Genomic DNA, 26,942 nt, shown 5'->3' on the forward strand with positions numbered 1-26,942 from the left:
AAAAAGAAAAGAAAGGGACTGCAGCAGGTGGTCCTTTGTGGTCTTAGTGTATGATGTAGAAAAGGAGCCAAGTTGGGGGTGTGAGTATTTTGCAGACACTTATCAAAGATATGAAATTGTACTGCTATGACAACAACTTTGTTTTATGTAGTTGAGTATATAAAGTGATTGAAGAAAAGAAGTAGGGGGTAAGGGAGAGAAGTGTTTAGGTCTAAGTAGTAAATATTTGATTAGACACTTTATGGTATCTTCATTAGGTCTTTTCTACTTGTTTGCTGACCTTAATATGTCTATGTCTAATAACAGTATGCTACTGAGCACTTTTACTTTGAGGTATATAGTTTTCCCTAATTTATGGACACATGTGTATATATAATCTGTCCCTTAGGCCCTGGTCTATATCTATTATCTGTAACTTTGTAAGGGAATGTGCCATAACTTGAGACCAGATCCTGTAAACCCACTACTGGTTTGGATATAACAATTGACAGTCCCTAATACAGGAGGAACCCCTCACAAGCAGTGAAACAGTACGGCAGCTCCTTTTCTTCTTCTGTATCTCCCCTTTCCCATTCACTTTCTCTCTCTTTTTCTGAGAGAGAAAGAAAGGATGGAAAAAAGAATGAAAGGGAGGAAGAAATAAAGAGAGAGGAAGAAATAAAGAAAAAGGGAAGAGTTAAAGAATAAAGAAAGAAGGAGGAAGGGAGAAGAACAGTGGGTTTGTCATGGAGGCAACAAGAACCAACAATAATTCTGGTGGAAGTTTAAAACAAAATCAAAAAACATTAACTAGGGAAATAGCTCATCTAGTAAAGTGAAAAACTTTCATTCTTAGGCTCCTGGTTTGATTGCCCGAATCACATATGCTGAAGTGATGCTCTATTTTTTTTCTCATATGGCATTAAAAAGAAACAAGAGAAATAAAGAATATAGTAGTTGAACTAAAAGAAATACAGTAGTAGTAACTACAAGCAGAAAGATGGGAGCTAATGGTTAAGGTAGTAAACTCCTGGAATATAAGAAAATAATAAAACAGTAAATGGAATGAAGAACTAAAACAAATGAACATATTATAAGGAATAATGGGATATCAACTGGAGCAAATTAGTAGCAGAAGAGGGAAGGAGCGAGAAAGGGACATAATTAATATTTAAAGAAATAATCTAAGAATTTCCTCCAAAGTCAAATTCAGGAAATCAAAGAGCTCTGAACCAAATAAATCCAAATAGGTACACTGTGAGATACATTAAAATTAAATTTGTATATATAGAGTAGAAAAGAGTAAAATACAAAGGAAACTCCATTATACTGTTTATTTCTCAACAGAAACTCTACCGACCAAAAAGACTGGCACAAAATATTTAAAGTTTTGAATGGAAAATACTTCTGACAAAGAATATTATATTGAACTAGGTTATTATTCAAATTTGAAGGAGAGATAAAAAAGCTTTTCAGACAAACAATAGTTATAACAGGCATATACCCTACAACAGATGCTAAAGGGACTTAAAATAAATACTAGATACTGAAAGATTTCACTCATAACAGGTATACAAATAAACAAAACTAGGGAAAAGCAAAATTCTCATGAAAACTTGAATAGTAGAGCAGACGTTACCAAAGGGGTTCCAGGTAGTGGATTACAAGTGTAGAGGAAGTGTTACATTTTTCTGAAGAAGTATTGATACTTTGTATGTGGTAACATATTTTGAAAAGGTATGAAATTGTACTTCTAAACCATATATTATCTTGTAAACCAGTGTTACTTTTAAAACTCTGACACCATCTTCCCAGACAATACTTTTAGCTCCCCTGCATGTTAGATATTGGGCTCAAGTAAAAAATTAGTATAGTCATGGGCCCTTTGGAATATACCAAAATAGGCTTATTAGATATTTTTTATATTATTAGATACTTCTTTTTAATGAAGACCCCCAATCTCATCTTACCTTTAGGTTCCTGATTATTAAACAATTTGTTCTTCTTTATAGTAGTGCTTTTCAGCCACCAATTTGCACATGCTACCATGACACCAACCTGACCTAACCAATGTGTCCTGGAACTCCACATCCCCATAGTCCTACCCCACTAAGGAAAGATAGAACCAGGCTCAGGGTATGGATTGACTTGCCAATGATCATATCCAGAGGAAAAGCAATTACAGAAGCCAGACCTCCCACATTCTGCAACCCCAAAGTATCTTTGGTCCATACTCTTAAAGGGATAAAGAATAGGAAAGCTTCCAGTAGATGGAATGGGATACAGAACTCTGATGGTGGGAATTGTACCTCCTCTCTAACCCCACAATCTTGTCAATAATTATTAAATCACTAATAAAATGCACAAATAAATATAGGGTTTGATATCAAAGAAAAAAAACTAACACACAAAGTAAAAAAAAAAGAAACTTGTTTCTTAAATTCTGTCTATGAAGGAGATTAGCATGTATGCATTCTTTTCTCTTTGGCTTATCTCATTTAACATGATTCCTTTAAGCTCTACCCACTATGAGGTGAAGAAGGTGACTTCATCATTCCTAACAGCTGAGTAGTATTGCATTGTGAATATATAGCACAGCTTTCTTAGCCACTCATCTGTCCTTGGACAGCTGTGTTGCTTCCAAATTTTAGCCATTCCAATTTATACTCTTAAGGCTGGGAAGATAGCATAATAATTATGCAAAAGATCTTTTATGCCTAAGGTACCATATGCATTTGGTTGTTTCCAGGTTTTGAAGATTGCCTCTGCAACTTCTCCAATATTTTTGATACTGTCCTTTCTGATGTATGACATTCTCACATGAATGAAGTGGTATCTCAAGCAGAAAGTGGAAGCACAAACTAAAACTTTCACTTGCTTTGGTAAATAACAACAAAGCAAAAGACTTTGGGGAAGTTAGCCAGACACTGATGTGCGTGTGGGAGGGAGACTTGTGGTCCTGGTGCATGATGGTGGAAAAGGACCTAAGTTGCAAGTGAGAGTATTTTGCAGGCACCTATCATGATGAAGTGAGTAATTTTACCCAAGTGTCAATAACTGTACTGTAAGCTATTAACCCTCCCTAATAAAATGAAAAAAATAAATAAAATAAAAGAGATAAAATAAAAGGAAATATTATATAAGTTTCAAAAAATCTCTATTTTCTTTTTTTGAGGAGAAAAGAGGAATGTCTCCCAATATATAATCTATTTTCTATCTTCTTTTTTATTTTTCTCTAGATCTAGTTTTAGGGAAGAAAAATGTCACATCAAATGACAATGGTAGTGGAGTTACAGTACCAAGGGGAGAAAAGACAAAGATTAATGTGAAAGTAATAATAATAATAAAAAAGGTGAAGATCAGAGAACGGCAGATTTATACCAATCCATCTGTGAAAACATAGAAATGTCTTATCAATATAAATCTTTTGTCACTAGATTGAAGACATTTATGAACAAAACAGGAAGACCATTTCTCTATTGTAAGTAGACATTTTTTCATTAAAAATAGTAGGAATTAAGGAGAAGCTTATTCCTACTTTTAAAGACTAAAATATGAGAGGAATAAGCAATTAGTAGCAAGATGCCATTAAAATTTAGACAGAAGAGTTCTGCCAATATTTCCCTCTAAGTATTTGATAGTTTCTGGTCTAACATTCAAGCCTTGAATCCACCTGGAATTTACTTTTGTGTTTGGTGAAATAAAGTGGTTCTTTCTCATTCTTTTGCAACTTTCAACCCATTTATCCAACATCATTTATTGAAGAGATTCTCCTTTCCCCCATTTTATACTCTAGGCACTGTCAAAGATTAGATTTCCATAGTTGTGGGGCTTATTTCTGGGCTCTCACTTCTATTTCACTGGACAGTATGACAATGACCGTATAATACAATTTGAGATCGGGGAGTGTGATGCTTCCAATTCTGTTCTTTCTTTTCAAGATTGTTTTGGCAATTCTAGGTCTTTTCTGGTCCAGATAAATATTTTGTAGCTTTTGTTTTATTCTGCAAAAAACTAAAATTTGGTAGGATCTATTAGAAGTCTAGGACCAGGAGTTGGGGGTTAGCGCAGTGGATTAAGCACAAGTGGCAGGAAGCGAAGTGCAAGGACCAGCTTAATGATCCCAGTTGGAGCCCCCAGATCCCCACCTGCAGGGGAGTTGCTTCCCAAGTGGTGAAGCAGGTCTGCAGGTGTCTATCTTTCTCTCCCCCTCTCTGTCTCCCCCTCCTCTCTCCAATTCTTTCTGTCCTATCCAGCAATGACGACATCAATAACAACAACAATAATAACTATAACAATAGAACAAAAAAGGCAAAAAAAGGGAATGAATAAATAAATAAATAAATAAATATTTTAAAAAAGAAGTCTAAGACCATCATGTCTATGAGGGTATCCAAGGATTCCCTGAGTAGGGCCCCAGGAGATGAAGTGGCCTGGTAATAAGCAAAAGAGCCACCATTAAAGTATGTTGGTCTCTTGCCCTTATCCAGCGTTTGTAGTCCTTACTTTGTCTGATGAGGTTGGCCTTGGAGTGATTGAGGGAAGTGAAATAGGAGGTAAGTGAGGAGAGTATGTAGGTCTAACTAGAAAGTATTGGACTAAGTACTTCAGCTTATTCTGGTGAGACCTTTCCTAGCTCATAGAACTCCTTAATTCCAGATCATGTGGCGTACTTCTTAACAAAACCTCAAAACCTAGACTACAAGGGCCCATGAGATAGGGTATAGTTATATGTATTCATAAATTAGGAGAAAACATATACATTAAAGCAAAAGTGGATAATAGCTTTCAGTGAGTCAATAAATGCAGCAAACAAGTAGAAAGAACTAAAAAGACACCATAAAGTACCTAATGAAACAGTTTCTACTTAGACCTAGGTACACTCCTCACCTACTTCCTATTACACTTCCCTCAATCACTCCAAAGCTAACTTTGTCAGACAAAGTAAGGACTACAAAAGCTGAATAAGGGAAAGATATTGGCATATTTTAATAATGACTGTTTAGTCACTACCAGGTCACTCCATCACCTGGGGCCCTAGAGAGGAAGTCTTGGGATTCCCACACAGACATGTTGGCCTTAGACCTCTAACAGAACCCTCTCACCACTGTAACTGGGCATATCCTTCAAGAACAACATAATGGATCCATTTGTGGGCCCCTATAGGACCTTGCCCTCAATGTGGATCAACAATGGTATAGGGAATGGTCCATTCTTCAATGGGAGGTTGGACAAAATACTCTACCTACTACCTGAGGAAGATGGGTCCTGGAATTAGTGCAGCCTGGTATGTTCCTAGCCATGACCACAGAATGTGAGCTCAGACCTACAGGGATACAGAGATTACATGGGCTCCTATGCTAAATATGAGCCCCAGATGAAATTTATATGGCTTACAGTTAACAATATTTATATACTTCCCCATTATTTGGGAGCTACTCTCTTTCCTGATCCAATTTTCTAGTCTTTTTTCCAACTATGACACCATCTACCCAGACAATAACCTGGGTCCACCTGCTTATTAGATATCAGGCTCAGGGTAAAACTAGTAAAGTTATGGGCCTTTTGGATTATACCTAAAATAGACCTATTGGCTATTTCCAAAATGGAGACCCCAATATTCATCTACAATTGTTGTATGCTCTCCCCCTGATAAGAAAATTGGTTCAGTCCTGCTAGTTTTCGCAGGCCCACTTGTCCCTGCCCCAAGGAACCCCGAGAGAGTTCCAGAGTTGCAGAGTTGCAGAGTTCGAGAGTGCTTGATGCCGCTGCGGGGGAAGGAGGCAGGAGAGTTCTGTTTGGTGATTAGTTTGTCTTAGTTTATAAATCGTTGTTCCTGAATAAAGAAATACAGGTTCCCTGCCCAGCCGTGTGTCCTCAAGTCTCTGTTACCTGCCCGTGAAGCTAGCCCGGCCAGCTGGAGCCTCCAAAAATTAACAACATGCGATATTATTGATTTTAGGTTCATGAGTAGTCAAAAATCTGTTTTGCTTTATATATTAACTCTTTTTCACCTACCAGTTTCCATATTCTACCATGATGTCAATCTGACTTCCCTGGGCAGATGATCCCACCAATGTGTCCTGGAGCCCTGCCTCCCCAAACCCTTGTCCCACTAGGGAAAGAAAGAGACAGTCTGGGAGTATGGATCAACCTTCCAATGTCCATGTTCAGCAGGGAGGCAATTATAGAAGCCAGATCTTCAGCCTTCTGCACTCCACAATGATCCTGGATTCGTACTCCCAAGGGGATAAACAGTAAGAAAGCTATCAAGGGAGGGAATTGAATATGGAGTTCTGGGGGTGGGAATTGTGTGGAATTGTACCTCTACTATCCTATAGTCTTGTCATTATTTCCATTCTATAAATAAAAAATATTTAAATCAAGGTTCTTCATTATTCTCAGACACCACAATAACATTTCCGGTAAACCCAACCCAGTCCAGACCCTAATCTATACTTTCCATCCTCAGTTTCCTTCTGTGTGTTAACTAGCCCTATTGTCAAGTTTCTACAACACATATTGTCTATGTGTAAACCCTATAAGTGTTTAGGAGCTTTTTGTTTTGGTACATTCCGTAGCTCTAGTAGGGAGTATTGTTTGCACTTTTTATGAGTGACTTTTTTTTTTTTTTAATTTTTAATTTAAGAAAGGATTAGTGAACAAAAGCATAAGGCAGGAGGGGTACAACTCCACACAATTCCCACCACCCAATCCCCATAACCCACCCTCTCCCATGATAGCCTTCCCATTCTCTAGCCCTCTGGGAGCATGGACCCAGGGTCGTTGAGGGTTGCAGAAGGTAGAGGGTCTGGCTTCTGTAATTGCTTCCCCGCTGAACATGGGCGTTGACTGGTCGGTCCATACTCCCAGTCTGCCTCTCTCTTTCCCTAGTAAGGTGTGTCTCTGGGGAAGCTGAGCTCCAGGACACATTGGTGTGGTCTTCAATCCAGGGAAGCCTAGCCAGCATCCTGGTGGCATCTGGAACCTGGTGATTGAAAAGAGAGTTAACATACAAAGCCAAACAATTTGTTGAGCAATCATGGATCCCAAGATTGGAATAGTGGAGAGGAAGTGTTAGGGAGGTACTCACTGCAAACTCTAGTGTAATCCTGCTTTCAGGTATATATTTTGCAGTAGTTTATGGATACGTGTGCACATACGCTCTCTCTCACAGAAACTGGTGTATGTCTAGGTTATGGGACTTTGTTAGAAAGTGAACTACCTGAGATGAAATTAGAGTGTACTATAAAAGGAAAGGTCTCACCCGAGTAATGAAGCTGAAGGGTTGTCATTCCACACGTGAAGTCTCTGGATACACACTGAGGTGAAGCATGTTGAGATGGCAATCGTTGCTTTGGTTAGGTTGTGATCGGCGGATGCAATATTATTTGGTATGGATTGGGAGAAGCATACGGGAAAGTGAGCCCTATCCAAGGGTGCCAGGACTGGGGGAAGTAGGGGCTCTATAGTGAAGATGTGAGGTTCCTGCTGTCTTAGGGTTCAAAAAGACAATCAATAGTTAATATTATCATCACATTATTTGTTAATTGGGTTAACTTTGAAAAGTCCCTTTGTTATGGTTTGCTGTACAGTACCCAGTATCTTGTATATAGCTGTGCTATTGGAAGCTTCTAATCTACTTGGTCTAGGCTTTTGAGAGAGTCCGCATATCAAATACGTAGCCTATCTATTAAAAAGATTCAGTTTGTCTTTTGAGAACCTTTGAGACATACAATTGATTTCCCCCTCTATGAGTGACTTTTTAAATAACTGTGAATGACATGAAGAGATGTGATTAAAAAACAAAAACAAAATCATTGTGAATCAGGGAAAAAAAAAAACAGATCCTAGATGAAGTTAGTGATTTCCAATACTGACAATGGCAATATAGTTTGAGTAAAGTAAGAGGGATGGATAATGTATATTAAACTATATTCCAAACTGGAGTTATACTTAGTGCAACTTTACTTTGCTGCTATTTGCATCATAAATGTTTATACTGAAGAACCAGCAGGGAGAAATAAATATCACTTCATAAAAAAAAAAAAACTTTCTGAAAATGAATAGTGAATGGAAAGTAGTTCAATTCCACAAACATTTATGAAGCCTTTATCATATCAAGAATCACATATTCAAAGACCAAAAAGATAGCCCCTGATATGTCTAAGCTCATGATACAGAAAATAAATTTGCAAGTAAAATAACTTTAATTCCACATGTGTAGACATGGTTTTTATCCTCTATAATATTTTACTGGAAGTGATACCTGGAATTTAACAATTTATTATTTGTCCTGATTTTGATTAGAATACCAATGAGGGGACAATTTAATTTGTTTCAGGGGTGAAGGAAGAAGGTCATGTCATAGATATAAACATGACATTGAGTTATTTTTTCCTTGAAGGATTTATAGTTCACTGTACTACATGCTTCATGAAAAATGTTCACTTATTTTGCTTTCCTTTATACCATATATGGACTCTCATAGTCCAAACAGAGGAGATAATTTACTAGCAGGGGGGAGATAAATGAGAGTTGGTAATGCTATTAAGGTAAAGCTAAAGTAGTACTAGCTGTTACACAATACAACTCAAAGGTTTCATGACTTTACATGTGAGAAATGTATTTTTCACTTGTATAAATGACCATTTAGGATCCAGGCTTTTCATTTCTGGTAACTATACTTCCCTCTATAGCCTCAGAATATTTTACATGCAGCTGAAGAATGACAAAAAATGAGACAGAGGAAGCAAAGTCACTTACTTATCTGGAATTTCCACTTCAATTCCCTGAAGATAAATGGCATAAGGCACTTGCATTTGCATTCTAGAGGCGAAAATTAGCAATATTTCCCCATGTAGAAACAAAGGCAGCAGCAAGGAATTGCAATCCTTTGCTGGACAACATTTTCCCAGGGACCACTCTCTAATGTGGAAACAGTGAACAAGTTGTTGGTAGGTAGTGAGTTGTATACGCTGCAGGAATGAGAGGTTCATGGAGTAAAAGTGTGGGAGGAATAATAAGTGGGAAGATTAGTAGCTTAGGGCCAGATTGCCTTCTTACAGAGGAGCCTATATGCACGAAAAAGAGGCCAGTGATGATGTAAAATGATTTTTTGTAAGAATGTTAACTGAGGAACTTAAGTCATGGAGGAGAAACTAAGAGAAGACTCATGTACATTTTTCTTCCAAAAACAATACTTTATTAGCACTTCATGTTTCTAAATATTTTTAGTAAATATTTTTAATTTTCTCAAAGGCCTATTTAAGCCAGGTATGGCTCTTAGATTGAAGTATGTGTTCTCTGTGACTTTAGCCCCACCCAGCTAAAAATCACCCTAATTACAGTCTAAAATTTTACCTATTCAGATAATAGAAAATCAGAATTTGCATTTATTGTTGCTAAGAATGTCAGTTAACACCCCTCAGCTATACTTTCCTCCCCAGTGGGTGAAACATATCAGCAGACATAAATGCAATGTTCACCAGCTGTAAAGTTATGTTCCATAAAGAACTAAACTGCTGTGAGCTGGTTATGCCCGAGGATGCTTACCTAACAGTTTAAATAAAGACTTCCTTTTAAACTTAAGTTTTAAAAATATCTCCAAACATAATCTTGGAATAAGTTTCCCTTGAACATTCAGGATTTTTGAAAACAGCTCATGTTCTTTTCCCTTTCAGACATTTTCCTGAGGATTTAATTAACCAAATTGTCAAAAACAAGGGGAAAATGAGGAAAAAAAAAAGATGGCGAATGCACACTGACTTATCTGGGCTTACTACTTAACTTCCTTGAGCATAAATGATAATAACACATGTCACTGGATCTCACATTACAGAGGTGAGAATTGGTCCTGTTCCTTCACCTAAACACAAAGCAACTGGATTGGGTTCTCTCATTCTAGAAATAACTCTTCTGTATAAAATGGTGAGCCATTTATTGATAGTCTGTTTCCTACATTTTCAAAGAATTTTAGAGTGGTTGATTTTGTGATGAGTTTTCATTTAAAAAACAAGTCTTGAAGATAAGTTTTGATTTTGCTATTCCCAGTTCATATCAACTGTGACCTTTAAAAGCTGTCTATTCACCTTTGCAGACATTTTTTTCTGAATGGGGAACCCTCTTAAGTTTGAGAATTTAAGAGCACTAGGGAAGGGGAAGCATGGGTTTGGAGAGGGAGGATTGGAGGTCTCCTCTAATCTGTCTTCCTGAATCACACTCATTTAGAGAAGGTTTTCTAATATTGTTATTTTGCTTATCATTGTTTCCTTATAACATGATGAGAAAATATCTCAGTTTACACTGAAAGATAGGTGGTGGTTATGCCAGTGGCTAGTTTCATTATACTATGTTTTATTTAAAGATGCAGGTTCCCAGAATCAAAAGAAGTATGGATTTATAGTCTATGTTGAGGATCCAACTCAGATGATTGTAAATTGTAAAAAAAAAAAAAAAAAAAAAAAAAAAAAAAAAAAAAAGGTGCACCAATGTTGAAAAATCAACTTGGTGGTGGAGCCAAGTTGCTTCCAAGATAGAGACTTGGAAGCAGGAGCTGGTGTGAGCTCCAATAAGCAGCAGCTTGTGACCTGGGATTCTCTGGATAGGGTGGCTTAAACTCACCCATTAAAAGGCACAGAGTGGGAGGATGGATCAGAAAATACAACCCAACCATATGCTGCTTGCAAGAATTCCACCTGACCCAATAAGACAAGCACAGACTTAAAGTGAAAGGATGGAAAACTATCATACAGGCTAATGGACCACAAAAAAGGGCAGGCAGCCATTCTCATCTCTGACACAATAGACTTTAAATTAAATAAAGTAATAAAAGATAGGCAAGGACTATTATTACATAATGATTAGAGGATCAATCAACCAAGAAGAGTAAACAATTATTAACATCTGTGCACCCAATGAGGGCCCACCTAAATACGTCAAACACCTAATGAAAGAAGTAAAAAAAATACATCAGTAGTAACACAATACTAGTGAGAGACTTCAATACCCCACTCTCACGCTTATACAGATCAACAAAGCATAGAATCAACAAAGAAACAAGAGAATTAAATGAAGAGATGGACAGACTAGACCACCTAGACATTTTAAGAGTTTTTCACCACAAAAAAAACTGGAATACACATTCTTCTCAAATCCACAAAGCACATCCTCAAGGAGGCCACAAACAATATTAACAAATTCAAGAGCACTGAAATCATTCCAGATATCTTCTTAGACCACAGTGGAGTAAAGCTAACATTTAAAAAGAAACAGAAAGTTACTAAATGTCACAGAATTTGGAAACTCAACAATATACTGCTTAAGAACCACTGGGTCAGAGAGAAACTCAAGCAAGAAACTCAAATGTTCCTGGAAAAAAATGAAAATGAAGACACAAGCTATCAAAATACTTGGAACACAGCTAAAGCAGTACTGAGAGGGAAACTCATAGCCATACAATCACATATTAGAGAACAAGAAATGGGAGTCAGGTGATTGTGCAATGGGTGTCACAAAGCACAAGACTGGCTCAAGGATGCCAGTTCGAGCCACTGGCTCCACACCTGCAGGGGAGTTGCTTCACAAGCAGTGAAGCATGTCTGCAGGTGTCTATCTTTCTTTCCCCCTCTCTATCTTCCCCTCTTCTCTCCATTATCTCTGTCCAATCCAACAACAATGACATCAATAGCAACAACAATAACTACAACAATAAAAAAACAAGGGCAACAAAAGGGAATAAATAAATAAATATTTAAAAAATAGACCCCTTTGTGGGCCCCCATAGGACCTTGTTCCATCCTCAAAAAGGGAGGCCAGACAACATATTCTATGCTACACCTGAGGAAGATGGGCCCTGATATTGGGGCAGCTTGGTACGTTCCCATAATATATTTAAGATATTGCTTTAAGTAATATAAGGGGACTATGAGATACAGCTCTAATTTTAGTTTTAAATAATTGGCTTGCCATTAGAGTTCAAAGATAAGAGTGGAGACAGCCATAATAAGAGATAGTTATTATTATTTTTAAAAAATCAATTTTTGTATCCCATATACCAATGTGTAGAAATTCACTTAAGTCTGACCTAAACTCACTTACAGAGAGGGAAATTATATATCTTTTGTCACTATTTATTGAAAAAGACACTTTTTACTTTACAGTATATGCAAAAGTCCTCAATCCAAAGAACTACGACTTCTGACAATTTATGTATTAAAAATAAAAGTCTTGATGACATCTGGAGGCTGGTAACTGAAAAGAGAGTTAACATACAAAGCCAAACAAATTGTTGAGCAATCATGGACCCAAAGCTTGGAATAGTGGAGAGGAAGTGTTAGGGGGGTACTCACTGCAAACTCTAGTGTACTTCTGCTTTCAGGTATATATTTTGCAGTAGTTTATGGATACGTGTGAACATATGCTCTCTCTCACAGAAACTGGTGTATATCTAGGTTTTGATACTTTGTTAGAAAGTGAACCACCTGAGATGGAATTAGAGTATACTATGAAAGGAAAGGTCTCACCCGAGTAATGAAGCTGAAGGGTTGTCATTCCACACGTGAAGTCTCTGGACACAGTCTGAAGTGAAGCATGTTCAGGTGGCAATCATTGCGTTGATTAGGTTGTGATCGGCAGATGCAATATTATTTGATATGGATTGGGAGAGGCATACGGGAAAGTGGGCCCTACCCAAGGGTTCCAGGACTGGGGGAAGTAGAGGCTCTATAGTGGACATGTGAGGTTCCTGCTGTCTTAGGGTTCAAAAAGACAATTGATAGTTAATGTTATCATCACATTAATTGGTAATTGGGTTAACTTTGAAAAGTCCTTTTGTTATGGTTTGCTGTACAGTACCCAGTATCTTGTATATAGCTGTGCTATTGGTTGCTTCTGATCTACTTGGTCTAGGCTTTTGAGAGAGTCTGCATATCAATTACAAAGCCTATATACTAACTCTCTTTTCAGTCACCAGGTTCCAGATGTCATCAGGATGCCGGCCAGGCTTCCCTGGACTGAAGACCTCACCAATGTGTCCTGGAGAGCCACTTCCTCAGAGACCCACCCTACTTGGGAAAGAGAGAGGCAGACTGGGAGTATGGACCGACCAGTCAACGCCCGTGTTCAGCGGGGAAGCAATTACAGAAGCCATACCTTCCACCTTCTACAACCCACAATGAGCCTGGGTCCATGCTCCCAGAGGGATAGAGAGTGGGAAAGCTATCAGGGGAGGGGATGGGATATGGAGATTGGGTGGTGGGTATTGTGTGGAGTTGCACCCTACTTCCCTATGGTTTTGTTAATTAATCCTTCCTTGTTGGGTAGTTGCCATCTCCCCCTGGCTTCTTCTTATCCATATGCCTATATAGGGATTTACTGATCCAAAGGTTTGGTCTATTTACATAAATCACTTTTACATAAAGCACTCCAGGGCATTGGTGGTTCAGTTATAGGATTCTCGCCTGTTCCGCCCCCTCCTTGTCACACTCTGATTTTCACCAGTCACTTTTCTCTCCACCCTCTCTATATCACATCCTGTTTCCACCCTACTTGGAGAGTATAAAAACAGCTGCTCTTCTGATTAAAGACACTTGGAAATTGCTTTCCGGCTCCGAGAGTTCCAGAGTGTATCTCCTGCGGAAGTTGGTGCAGCACGCGTTCCTGATCCCTCTCCCACACAGCAGCCTAGATCAGCTCCAGTTGAGTTCTCTCCAACCCAGAGAGCACCGGCTTGGGAAGAAGTACCCTCAGGCTATCCCGGCATCTGGTGCCCGGAACAGGGACCCGTAAGCAGCAGATTTACAAGAAGACATCTTAGATAAGTACACACCTTTTGGGTATCTGCAATATTGTGTTAAGGCACTGTGATTTTTTTTCTTTTTTATTGTTTTCCGGAGATCTTTCCACCATGGAAAATCTTTTCCAAATCCTGCATTCTTTTTCCAGTATACAATTTTTATATATCTGGGACATTTTTCTCGGGGCTTCACCTTATATCCTGTTGATCATCATAGCAGCTTTTAAGGGATATATAGGGCAACCTCTCAAAAGGCTTAAGAAACTAGAGGCTGAGGTCCAAGAGATAAAGGAAGTAATCATAGAACTTAACCAGCACCTTAAAAACAAGAAGAAGCAAAGGCCTGTCGTGATCTTGACCCACCCTAATTCCTCTGCATCTTGCCCTGAGGCCCCTATTTTGGCATCTTGCCCTGAGGCCCCTATTTTGGCAGACACGTGTCCGAATTCTCCTTTGGACTCCACAGCCACTTCTTCGGCCACCCCCATTTTGGCAGAAACGTGTCCGGAACCTCCTGCTGCCTCCACGGCTGCTTCTTCACCCCACCCTGTTTTGATAGACACATGTCCGAATTCTCCTGTAGCCTCCAAAACCACTTCTTCGGCCACTTGTCCAGAAGCTTCCACTTCAGTGACTCCTCCTACCGCTACACACTTATCAGAGGAAGTCCACACATTTCCGGTCAATGTTGCCCCCAATAGACAAAAACCTCAGGCCTGGTATCCATATTCCGCCACAGACCTGAAGGAACTACGCCAGGCTATCAAAGATGACGGTGTTCATGCCCCATGGACCAGGTCCATTTTACAAGGCCTGCTTCAGAACCTTAATACCCCTCAAGATTGGAGAGATGTGACTCGTGCTACGCTCCCAGGCCCCCTCTTCCTGCAATGGGAGGCATTCTTTCGCGATGAATGTTTACAACAATCGCGGAAAAATATTCAAAATCAGCCAGAGGGTAATTTTGATGCATTGTTTGGAACAGGCCAATTAGAAACAGGGATTCAACAGGCGGAAGCCAAGTTTCCAGCGGGGTATTTTGATCAAGTACGCCTGTGTGCATTAAAAGCATGGGAGCGATTAACACCACCCATGGGAGCAGCCTCAGCCCCCATTCTCTCCCTGCAACAAGAACCTGATGAATCCCTCGCTAAATTCATTGCCAGGGTCCAGTCGAGTTTGGAAAGGAAGATTTATAATCCTGACGCTCGTTTTCTCCTACTGCGATCCATAGTCTGGGATGGAATGCTTCCGCATTTTCGACAGGCCTGTATCACTCTTAAAAATGAACATCCAGATACTTGGATTATAGCTACACAGGATCTCAGATCAAGCTCTATTCAAGGACCTATGTTACAGGCCTATGCAGCTACCTTACATAAGCAAAGAGGAGCTTGCTTTCAGTGCAGTCGCCAAGGGCATTGGCGTAACCAATGTCCAGAAAATAGACCGCGACCCCGCCTCCAGTCAGGGCGACCCCACCTCCAGTCAGGGCAACCCCGCCTCCAATCAGGGCAACCCCGCCTCCAGACAGGGAATCAGAGACCACGAATGCCTTGTCCCAGATGCCAGAAAGGATTTCACTGGAGGAGAGATTGTTGGTCAAGGTTCCATAGGAACGGCACGCCTCTGCCAAATGTAAACAGGGATTTAAACTAGGTATGGGGCTTCCCTTAGCCCCGCCCCCAAGAGGGAAGGAAGCAGGTCGCCCGCTTGGTGCTGTGCCCTTCTTCCACAAACAGAAGCCCAGCTTGGGACCCAATCCGTCGCTATACCCACCACGCCAAGTAACAATAACAGAGGGTGAGCAGAAGGAGGAACCCGTGGTATGTGGGAACTTCCAGCGTAGAAATAACCGGCTGGAGCAAGAGAACAGCTCGAATTCAGAGCCTGAGATTTTATGGACCACCCCTGTTTTAGAAAGGGGTCACCCAACTATGACAGTAAAGATTGGTAATATTCCTTTTAAGTGTTTGATTGACACGGGAGCAGATAAGACAATATTAAGACAAGCAGAGGTTCCCCAGAGTTGGGAACTCCTCCCAGGACCACGCTTACATGGTGTTGGAGGATTGACTCAGGCATTCCGCACACGAGATTCCCTTGTGTGGGAAGATCCAGAAGGGACTACCGGACGCTTTCAGCCTTTAATAGCTGATATAAGCACCAATTTATTGGGAAGAGACTTGCTGCAATCTTTAGATGTAGTGATATCCTCAGACACCTCTGCAGGACACCACACTCACTCCTGTGAGACTGCTAGACCCAACCAGCACCCCCAATACTAACTGCCACTGTTCGTAACAGAACTCCCCGCTTAGATTGGCTTTCTAATGAGCCTGTCTGGGTGGAACAGTGGCCTTTGCCTAGGGAGAAGCTAGAAATTTTTAAAAAACTCGTCCAAGAGCAGTTATCGTTGGGACACATTCGTCATTCTCGGAGCCCATGGAATACTCCAGTCTTTGTAATTAAAAAGCGCTCAGGAAAATGGCGCCTCCTCCAAGATATTCGTGCAGTTAATAAAACCATGCAGGTTTGGGGCTCCCCCCAAAGGGGTTTGCCTCTTGCTTCCGCAATTCCCACAGGAATTCCAATCATAGCTATTGATATACAGGATTGTTTTTTCTCTATTCCCCTACACCCACAAGATTGTAAACGTTTTGCTTTCTCTGTTCCTTCTATTAATAATGCCAGCCCTGCCGATAGATTTGAATGGGTGGTACTGCCCCAGGGCATGGCTAATAGTCCTACTATTTGTCAAGAGGTTGTTAAATCTGCCCTTTTTCCATATATTCATAAGGGCCTTAAGGTTTTTCATTATATGGATGACGTGTTAATATGGGGAGAATTAGATACAGATCTCTCCGCCCTACGTGATTTTCTAATCCCTGCCTTAAAGAGAAGTGGACTTAATGTAGCTCCTGAGAAGATACAGCTAATCCCTCCAATATCTTTCTTAGGCTCAGAGATTTCCCTAACGCAGATTCGTCCTTTAAAACCTTGTGTTACTTTTCCTTCTAATCTCACTCTTGCTTCTTTACAAAGTTTTCTTGGAAATTTGAATTGGCTTAGGCAGTATCTTTATCTGCCTACGAGCTGCCTGCAACCACTGTTCGATCTGTTAAAAGGAAACAAACAGCCCTCCTCAAAGCGTATGTTAACCCCCGAAGCATCCTTGACTCTGGAAAAAGTTAACCAGGCTCTCCAGGACATGCACCTCGTTCGATTCTCCCCCTCCTCTCCAGTAAATCTTCTAATCTTTAACTCCACCCCCACGGTAGTGGGGGCATTGTGGCAGAAACATGGCGTTCTCGAATGGCTTCATACGCCAGTAGGCGGAGCTCCAAGACTCCTTACCGAGATTGATGCCTTAGCATTTATGGTTCGCCAAGGAAGAAACAGATCGGTTCAGGTCTTAGGAAGGGAACCAGATTCAATCATTCTTCCCTTTTCTCTCACTGATACAGAATGGCTCATACGCCACCATTCTCGTTTTGCCATAAGTTTAATGGGTTTTCCAGGACAATTAGATAATCATTTTCCCTCTAATAATTTGATAGCTTCTTTACCTCTGTTGCCTCTACTAGTACCTAAACTTTTCTCTCGAGATCCCATCCCCTCTGCTCCTACAGTGTTCACTGATGGTGGAAAAAAGGGAGCTGCTGCCCTTATATATTATCCAGACCAGCAATACCCCAAACCTCTCTTTACTGAACTTCCTGATAATTCCCCTCAGTACAAAGAACTTTATGCTGTTTTCCTTGCATTAAAAGCTGTACCAGAATCCTTCAACCTTTTTTCTGACAGTGTGTATACTGTTAACTTACTTCCATGGCTTGCTCGATCTTATGTAAGAATTGATGACAACCCACTTTCTCCTCTTTTAATTCAAATTGCCTCTATGCTCTGTTCTCGAACCCATCCACTGTATGTTCAGCACCTACGTTCCCACAGCCCTCTTCCTGGTCCCCTGTCCGAAGGGAATGCTGCAGCTGACCGCCTTGCCTCCACAGGAATTCTCCTAGCCTCTGTCTCTAATCCTGCTGACTTTCATTCCCTAACCCATGTTAATCTTAAAGGTCTTCGAGCTCGATTTCCTGATATTCCTCTGCCACAGTTAAAACGTATTCTTGCTACATGTTCCTCCTGTGCAGGTCTAATCAAAACACCTGCTATTCAGACTCTGGGGGTTAATCCTCGAGGTTTAAAAGCCAACGCTCTTTGGCAAATTGATGTTACCCACATACCTAACTTTGGCAAACAAAAATATGTGTTCGTCTCAATTGATACCTTCTCTAAGTTTATGTGGGCTACAGCTCAGACTGGAGAAAACTCAAAAAAGCTTATAAGCCATATGCTCTCCTGTTTTGCTGTAATGGGCTTACCTCTTCAACTTAAAACGGATAATGGACCTGCTTTTACCAGCAAACAATTTAAATATTTTTGTTCCCTCTGGAACATTACTCATACTACAGGCATTCCGTATAATCCACAGGGACAAGGCATTGTTGAGAGGGCCCATCAAACTCTTAAGGCTCAATTAAATAAAGAAAAAGGGGAAATGTACCCCCCTAATATCCAGCTGGCAAAAGCTTTAACTACATTAAATCTCTTTAATATTTACAAAAACTCCGACCAACCTCCTATAATTCTTCATTGGCAAACACCACCCACCCTCCCAGCTATTAAAGTCAAATGGAAAGACCCACTTGATAAAATTTGGAAAGGACCTGACCCCCTGTTGACTATGGGGAGGGGTTTCGCATGTATTTTTCCACAAAATTACTCCAAGCCTGTTTGGGTTCCTGCCTGCCATGTCCGGCAATACCCACATGATGGTGCTGATATCCCTGAAGAACAAGAAACACTGCAAGAAGACTGGCTGCAAGAGGACTGGCTACAGGATGCACCCCAGGATCCATAATACAGCATGGCAGAATCAAAAAAAAAAAAAATCTGATTCACAGAACTCTCCCCCCCCCCCCCGAATGAATGTCTTATGCTATGACTGGCCAGTTGTGTTTTGTGAGTGAGTGAGTGAAAAAAAAAAAAATTGAGTGAGTTGAGTGACCAAAATTTTTGTATGACCCATTGTGCTCAGAGTACTCTGAAAGTTAACTGACTTTATATCAAACGGCTGGACGCAGCCATGGTTTCTGGAGACGTCCAGAAACAGTCCAAAAATTGTTCATTCCCCCTTTTGATTTCTTTTTTAAGTCTTGATATCAATATGAAATGTTTAGTCTTAAACTGTGTGAGTAAAGATGGTTCAACTATGACAGTAGTTCTAAATTCACATTTGAAATGATATATCTATTTACAAGTTTTTCTCCTCCTGTGTGTTATAAACTATATATTTAATATGCGTGTTTCAAGTTTGGTAAACATTAACTTGACAGTTAAATCGTAACTTCGAAGTTACATTTTTACGAGAAGAGGTAAAATCAATTCATTTAAGTAACTGAGTGTTTAAGGTAAAACTCTAAATATTCAATGTGACAATTCATCATCTCCTAAGTTAAAATACAAATTCTCTATACAGGACATTTTTGGAGGGCCCCCAAAAATGTCCTGTAAGCTATCTTGTGGAAATTAATCCACAACAAATTTGGCATCAATCTGATATTGTAAATGTACAAAAAAAAAAAATTGTCACTAAAATGTGTTAACTCTAGTAACCTGAGTTTGCTTAAAAACCCAATGTAAAAATAGTCAAGAATCAATATATGTAACTTAAACTCGGTATGAAAACTTTGCTATATAAAGACTGCTACATGAGGTCACGTAAGATGACCTTTACACAAAATTATAAAGATACCTAAACCAGTTATAATCATTGAGTTATCAATTGTAGTAAACTTCTAATTTGTTACAAAGTTTTTTCATAAGTAATTGACTACAGCTATGACAAGCCTTCGCATAAAGAAGCATCTGCTCATATAGAATCCCCAGAAATCCATCTTGGACCCCTGACCTCTGACATCACCCACAATTACAGCCATCCCCAGAAACCTATGATGTGACCTGACACGATCTGGAGAACCTGATTCACAGACTCCGAAGGACAAGACTTTCCTACTGCCTTTCTCTCAACCATCGGTGTCTGCTCTTCCTGCTTCTGTTTCGCCCATCATGTTTTGGCGGTTCCAGGTCACTCTCTACAGAGAAGAAAAGTTCCGGTGGCCGTCCTCCTCCATCAAGATAGACGTGTGGCATTTATTTCCTGGCCGTTGACATTGGACTGATGCTTCTATAGAACTTGCTGGACACTCCTTTTATACTCCTGGACTTCTTGAAGAATGACTGTAGCAGGCTGACTCGGGATTTTGCAATGCCAGATCACCCCTCTAGCCCCTCGGCTTATCAGGCCCCCACTCCTCCACCCATCAGGCTCACTCTGTCTCTTGCTACTCTTACTTATCCCTCCGTCTTGTGCTAGTTCTTTTTAAAGACACTTACACACTATCATTCTGCTTTCTTCCCAACAGGTTTCCGTTCACCCCTACACTGCTATTCCCCTGACAGAGATGAAGCCTTTTACAGACATTGACCCAGTTATATATGGCCATTAAGTAAGAGGAAGATGTTGGGGAATTGTGAGGATATGGTTGAGCTTGGAAGGGCTTGAGCCTGAGGGGTGTGTCAATCCTGTTAGTCTCTCTCTCCACGGAGAGGTTGAGCAAGGAGGGACAGTAGAACCCCAAAAAAGGTGTGCCTCTTATCAGTCTCCCTGCCTCACAAAGTGCCCCACACTCCTGATACTATGGCAAAAAGTTAAAAAGAAAGGGGGAGATGTTGGGTAGTTGCCATCTCCCCCTGGCTTCTTCTTATCCATATGCCTATATAGGGATTTACTGATCCAAAGGTTTGGTCTATTTACATAAATCACTTTTACATAAAGCACTCCAGGGCATTGGTGGTTCAGTTATAGGATTCTCGCCTGTTCCGCCCCCTCCTTGTCACACTCTGATTTTCACCAGTCACTTTTCTCTCCACCCTCTCTATATCACATCCTGTTTCCACCCTACTTGGAGAGTATAAAAACAGCTGCTCTTCTGATTAAAGACACTTGGAAATTGCTTTCCGGCTCCGAGAGTTCCAGAGTGTATCTCCTGCGGAAGTTGGTGCAGCACGCGTTCCTGATCCCTCTCCCACACAGCAGCCTAGATCAGCTCCAGTTGAGTTCTCTCCAACCCAGAGAGCACCGGCTTGGGAAGAAGTACCCTCAGGCTATCCCGGCATCTGGTGCCCGGAACAGGGACCCGTAAGCAGCAGATTTACAAGAAGACATCTTAGATAAGTACACACCTTTTGGGTATCTGCAATATTGTGTTAAGGCACTGTGATTTTTTTTCTTTTTTATTGTTTTCCGGAGATCTTTCCACCATGGAAAATCTTTTCCAAATCCTGCATTCTTTTTCCAGTATACAATTTTTATATATCTGGGACATTTTTCTCGGGGCTTCACCTTATATCCTGTTGATCATCATAGCAGCTTTTAAGGGATATATAGGGCAACCTCTCAAAAGGCTTAAGAAACTAGAGGCTGAGGTCCAAGAGATAAAGGAAGTAATCATAGAACTTAACCAGCACCTTAAAAACAAGAAGAAGCAAAGGCCTGTCGTGATCTTGACCCACCCTAATTCCTCTGCATCTTGCCCTGAGGCCCCTATTTTGGCATCTTGCCCTGAGGCCCCTATTTTGGCAGACACGTGTCCGAATTCTCCTTTGGACTCCACAGCCACTTCTTCGGCCACCCCCATTTTGGCAGAAACGTGTCCGGAACCTCCTGCTGCCTCCACGGCTGCTTCTTCACCCCACCCTGTTTTGATAGACACATGTCCGAATTCTCCTGTAGCCTCCAAAACCACTTCTTCGGCCACTTGTCCAGAAGCTTCCACTTCAGTGACTCCTCCTACCGCTACACACTTATCAGAGGAAGTCCACACATTTCCGGTCAATGTTGCCCCCAATAGACAAAAACCTCAGGCCTGGTATCCATATTCCGCCACAGACCTGAAGGAACTACGCCAGGCTATCAAAGATGACGGTGTTCATGCCCCATGGACCAGGTCCATTTTACAAGGCCTGCTTCAGAACCTTAATACCCCTCAAGATTGGAGAGATGTGACTCGTGCTACGCTCCCAGGCCCCCTCTTCCTGCAATGGGAGGCATTCTTTCGCGATGAATGTTTACAACAATCGCGGAAAAATATTCAAAATCAGCCAGAGGGTAATTTTGATGCATTGTTTGGAACAGGCCAATTAGAAACAGGGATTCAACAGGCGGAAGCCAAGTTTCCAGCGGGGTATTTTGATCAAGTACGCCTGTGTGCATTAAAAGCATGGGAGCGATTAACACCACCCATGGGAGCAGCCTCAGCCCCCATTCTCTCCCTGCAACAAGAACCTGATGAATCCCTCGCTAAATTCATTGCCAGGGTCCAGTCGAGTTTGGAAAGGAAGATTTATAATCCTGACGCTCGTTTTCTCCTACTGCGATCCATAGTCTGGGATGGAATGCTTCCGCATTTTCGACAGGCCTGTATCACTCTTAAAAATGAACATCCAGATACTTGGATTATAGCTACACAGGATCTCAGATCAAGCTCTATTCAAGGACCTATGTTACAGGCCTATGCAGCTACCTTACATAAGCAAAGAGGAGCTTGCTTTCAGTGCAGTCGCCAAGGGCATTGGCGTAACCAATGTCCAGAAAATAGACCGCGACCCCGCCTCCAGTCAGGGCGACCCCACCTCCAGTCAGGGCAACCCCGCCTCCAATCAGGGCAACCCCGCCTCCAGACAGGGAATCAGAGACCACGAATGCCTTGTCCCAGATGCCAGAAAGGATTTCACTGGAGGAGAGATTGTTGGTCAAGGTTCCATAGGAACGGCACGCCTCTGCCAAATGTAAACAGGGATTTAAACTAGGTATGGGGCTTCCCTTAGCCCCGCCCCCAAGAGGGAAGGAAGCAGGTCGCCCGCTTGGTGCTGTGCCCTTCTTCCACAAACAGAAGCCCAGCTTGGGACCCAATCCGTCGCTATACCCACCACGCCAAGTAACAATAACAGAGGGTGAGCAGAAGGAGGAACCCGTGGTATGTGGGAACTTCCAGCGTAGAAATAACCGGCTGGAGCAAGAGAACAGCTCGAATTCAGAGCCTGAGATTTTATGGACCACCCCTGTTTTAGAAAGGGGTCACCCAACTATGACAGTAAAGATTGGTAATATTCCTTTTAAGTGTTTGATTGACACGGGAGCAGATAAGACAATATTAAGACAAGCAGAGGTTCCCCAGAGTTGGGAACTCCTCCCAGGACCACGCTTACATGGTGTTGGAGGATTGACTCAGGCATTCCGCACACGAGATTCCCTTGTGTGGGAAGATCCAGAAGGGACTACCGGACGCTTTCAGCCTTTAATAGCTGATATAAGCACCAATTTATTGGGAAGAGACTTGCTGCAATCTTTAGATGTAGTGATATCCTCAGACACCTCTGCAGGACACCACACTCACTCCTGTGAGACTGCTAGACCCAACCAGCACCCCCAATACTAACTGCCACTGTTCGTAACAGAACTCCCCGCTTAGATTGGCTTTCTAATGAGCCTGTCTGGGTGGAACAGTGGCCTTTGCCTAGGGAGAAGCTAGAAATTTTTAAAAAACTCGTCCAAGAGCAGTTATCGTTGGGACACATTCGTCATTCTCGGAGCCCATGGAATACTCCAGTCTTTGTAATTAAAAAGCGCTCAGGAAAATGGCGCCTCCTCCAAGATATTCGTGCAGTTAATAAAACCATGCAGGTTTGGGGCTCCCCCCAAAGGGGTTTGCCTCTTGCTTCCGCAATTCCCACAGGAATTCCAATCATAGCTATTGATATACAGGATTGTTTTTTCTCTATTCCCCTACACCCACAAGATTGTAAACGTTTTGCTTTCTCTGTTCCTTCTATTAATAATGCCAGCCCTGCCGATAGATTTGAATGGGTGGTACTGCCCCAGGGCATGGCTAATAGTCCTACTATTTGTCAAGAGGTTGTTAAATCTGCCCTTTTTCCATATATTCATAAGGGCCTTAAGGTTTTTCATTATATGGATGACGTGTTAATATGGGGAGAATTAGATACAGATCTCTCCGCCCTACGTGATTTTCTAATCCCTGCCTTAAAGAGAAGTGGACTTAATGTAGCTCCTGAGAAGATACAGCTAATCCCTCCAATATCTTTCTTAGGCTCAGAGATTTCCCTAACGCAGATTCGTCCTTTAAAACCTTGTGTTACTTTTCCTTCTAATCTCACTCTTGCTTCTTTACAAAGTTTTCTTGGAAATTTGAATTGGCTTAGGCAGTATCTTTATCTGCCTACGAGCTGCCTGCAACCACTGTTCGATCTGTTAAAAGGAAACAAACAGCCCTCCTCAAAGCGTATGTTAACCCCCGAAGCATCCTTGACTCTGGAAAAAGTTAACCAGGCTCTCCAGGACATGCACCTCGTTCGATTCTCCCCCTCCTCTCCAGTAAATCTTCTAATCTTTAACTCCACCCCCACGGTAGTGGGGGCATTGTGGCAGAAACATGGCGTTCTCGAATGGCTTCATACGCCAGTAGGCGGAGCTCCAAGACTCCTTACCGAGATTGATGCCTTAGCATTTATGGTTCGCCAAGGAAGAAACAGATCGGTTCAGGTCTTAGGAAGGGAACCAGATTCAATCATTCTTCCCTTTTCTCTCACTGATACAGAATGGCTCATACGCCACCATTCTCGTTTTGCCATAAGTTTAATGGGTTTTCCAGGACAATTAGATAATCATTTTCCCTCTAATAATTTGATAGCTTCTTTACCTCTGTTGCCTCTACTAGTACCTAAACTTTTCTCTCGAGATCCCATCCCCTCTGCTCCTACAGTGTTCACTGATGGTGGAAAAAAGGGAGCTGCTGCCCTTATATATTATCCAGACCAGCAATACCCCAAACCTCTCTTTACTGAACTTCCTGATAATTCCCCTCAGTACAAAGAACTTTATGCTGTTTTCCTTGCATTAAAAGCTGTACCAGAATCCTTCAACCTTTTTTCTGACAGTGTGTATACTGTTAACTTACTTCCATGGCTTGCTCGATCTTATGTAAGAATTGATGACAACCCACTTTCTCCTCTTTTAATTCAAATTGCCTCTATGCTCTGTTCTCGAACCCATCCACTGTATGTTCAGCACCTACGTTCCCACAGCCCTCTTCCTGGTCCCCTGTCCGAAGGGAATGCTGCAGCTGACCGCCTTGCCTCCACAGGAATTCTCCTAGCCTCTGTCTCTAATCCTGCTGACTTTCATTCCCTAACCCATGTTAATCTTAAAGGTCTTCGAGCTCGATTTCCTGATATTCCTCTGCCACAGTTAAAACGTATTCTTGCTACATGTTCCTCCTGTGCAGGTCTAATCAAAACACCTGCTATTCAGACTCTGGGGGTTAATCCTCGAGGTTTAAAAGCCAACGCTCTTTGGCAAATTGATGTTACCCACATACCTAACTTTGGCAAACAAAAATATGTGTTCGTCTCAATTGATACCTTCTCTAAGTTTATGTGGGCTACAGCTCAGACTGGAGAAAACTCAAAAAAGCTTATAAGCCATATGCTCTCCTGTTTTGCTGTAATGGGCTTACCTCTTCAACTTAAAACGGATAATGGACCTGCTTTTACCAGCAAACAATTTAAATATTTTTGTTCCCTCTGGAACATTACTCATACTACAGGCATTCCGTATAATCCACAGGGACAAGGCATTGTTGAGAGGGCCCATCAAACTCTTAAGGCTCAATTAAATAAAGAAAAAGGGGAAATGTACCCCCCTAATATCCAGCTGGCAAAAGCTTTAACTACATTAAATCTCTTTAATATTTACAAAAACTCCGACCAACCTCCTATAATTCTTCATTGGCAAACACCACCCACCCTCCCAGCTATTAAAGTCAAATGGAAAGACCCACTTGATAAAATTTGGAAAGGACCTGACCCCCTGTTGACTATGGGGAGGGGTTTCGCATGTATTTTTCCACAAAATTACTCCAAGCCTGTTTGGGTTCCTGCCTGCCATGTCCGGCAATACCCACATGATGGTGCTGATATCCCTGAAGAACAAGAAACACTGCAAGAAGACTGGCTGCAAGAGGACTGGCTACAGGATGCACCCCAGGATCCATAATACAGCATGGCAGAATCAAAAAAAAAAAAAATCTGATTCACAGAACTCTCCCCCCCCCCCCCGAATGAATGTCTTATGCTATGACTGGCCAGTTGTGTTTTGTGAGTGAGTGAGTGAAAAAAAAAAAAATTGAGTGAGTTGAGTGACCAAAATTTTTGTATGACCCATTGTGCTCAGAGTACTCTGAAAGTTAACTGACTTTATATCAAACGGCTGGACGCAGCCATGGTTTCTGGAGACGTCCAGAAACAGTCCAAAAATTGTTCATTCCCCCTTTTGATTTCTTTTTTAAGTCTTGATATCAATATGAAATGTTTAGTCTTAAACTGTGTGAGTAAAGATGGTTCAACTATGACAGTAGTTCTAAATTCACATTTGAAATGATATATCTATTTACAAGTTTTTCTCCTCCTGTGTGTTATAAACTATATATTTAATATGCGTGTTTCAAGTTTGGTAAACATTAACTTGACAGTTAAATCGTAACTTCGAAGTTACATTTTTACGAGAAGAGGTAAAATCAATTCATTTAAGTAACTGAGTGTTTAAGGTAAAACTCTAAATATTCAATGTGACAATTCATCATCTCCTAAGTTAAAATACAAATTCTCTATACAGGACATTTTTGGAGGGCCCCCAAAAATGTCCTGTAAGCTATCTTGTGGAAATTAATCCACAACAAATTTGGCATCAATCTGATATTGTAAATGTACAAAAAAAAAAAATTGTCACTAAAATGTGTTAACTCTAGTAACCTGAGTTTGCTTAAAAACCCAATGTAAAAATAGTCAAGAATCAATATATGTAACTTAAACTCGGTATGAAAACTTTGCTATATAAAGACTGCTACATGAGGTCACGTAAGATGACCTTTACACAAAATTATAAAGATACCTAAACCAGTTATAATCATTGAGTTATCAATTGTAGTAAACTTCTAATTTGTTACAAAGTTTTTTCATAAGTAAT

The sequence above is a fragment of the Erinaceus europaeus genome, chromosome 13 (assembly GCF_950295315.1).
Source record: "Erinaceus europaeus chromosome 13, mEriEur2.1, whole genome shotgun sequence".
NCBI lineage: Eukaryota > Metazoa > Chordata > Mammalia > Eulipotyphla > Erinaceidae > Erinaceus > Erinaceus europaeus.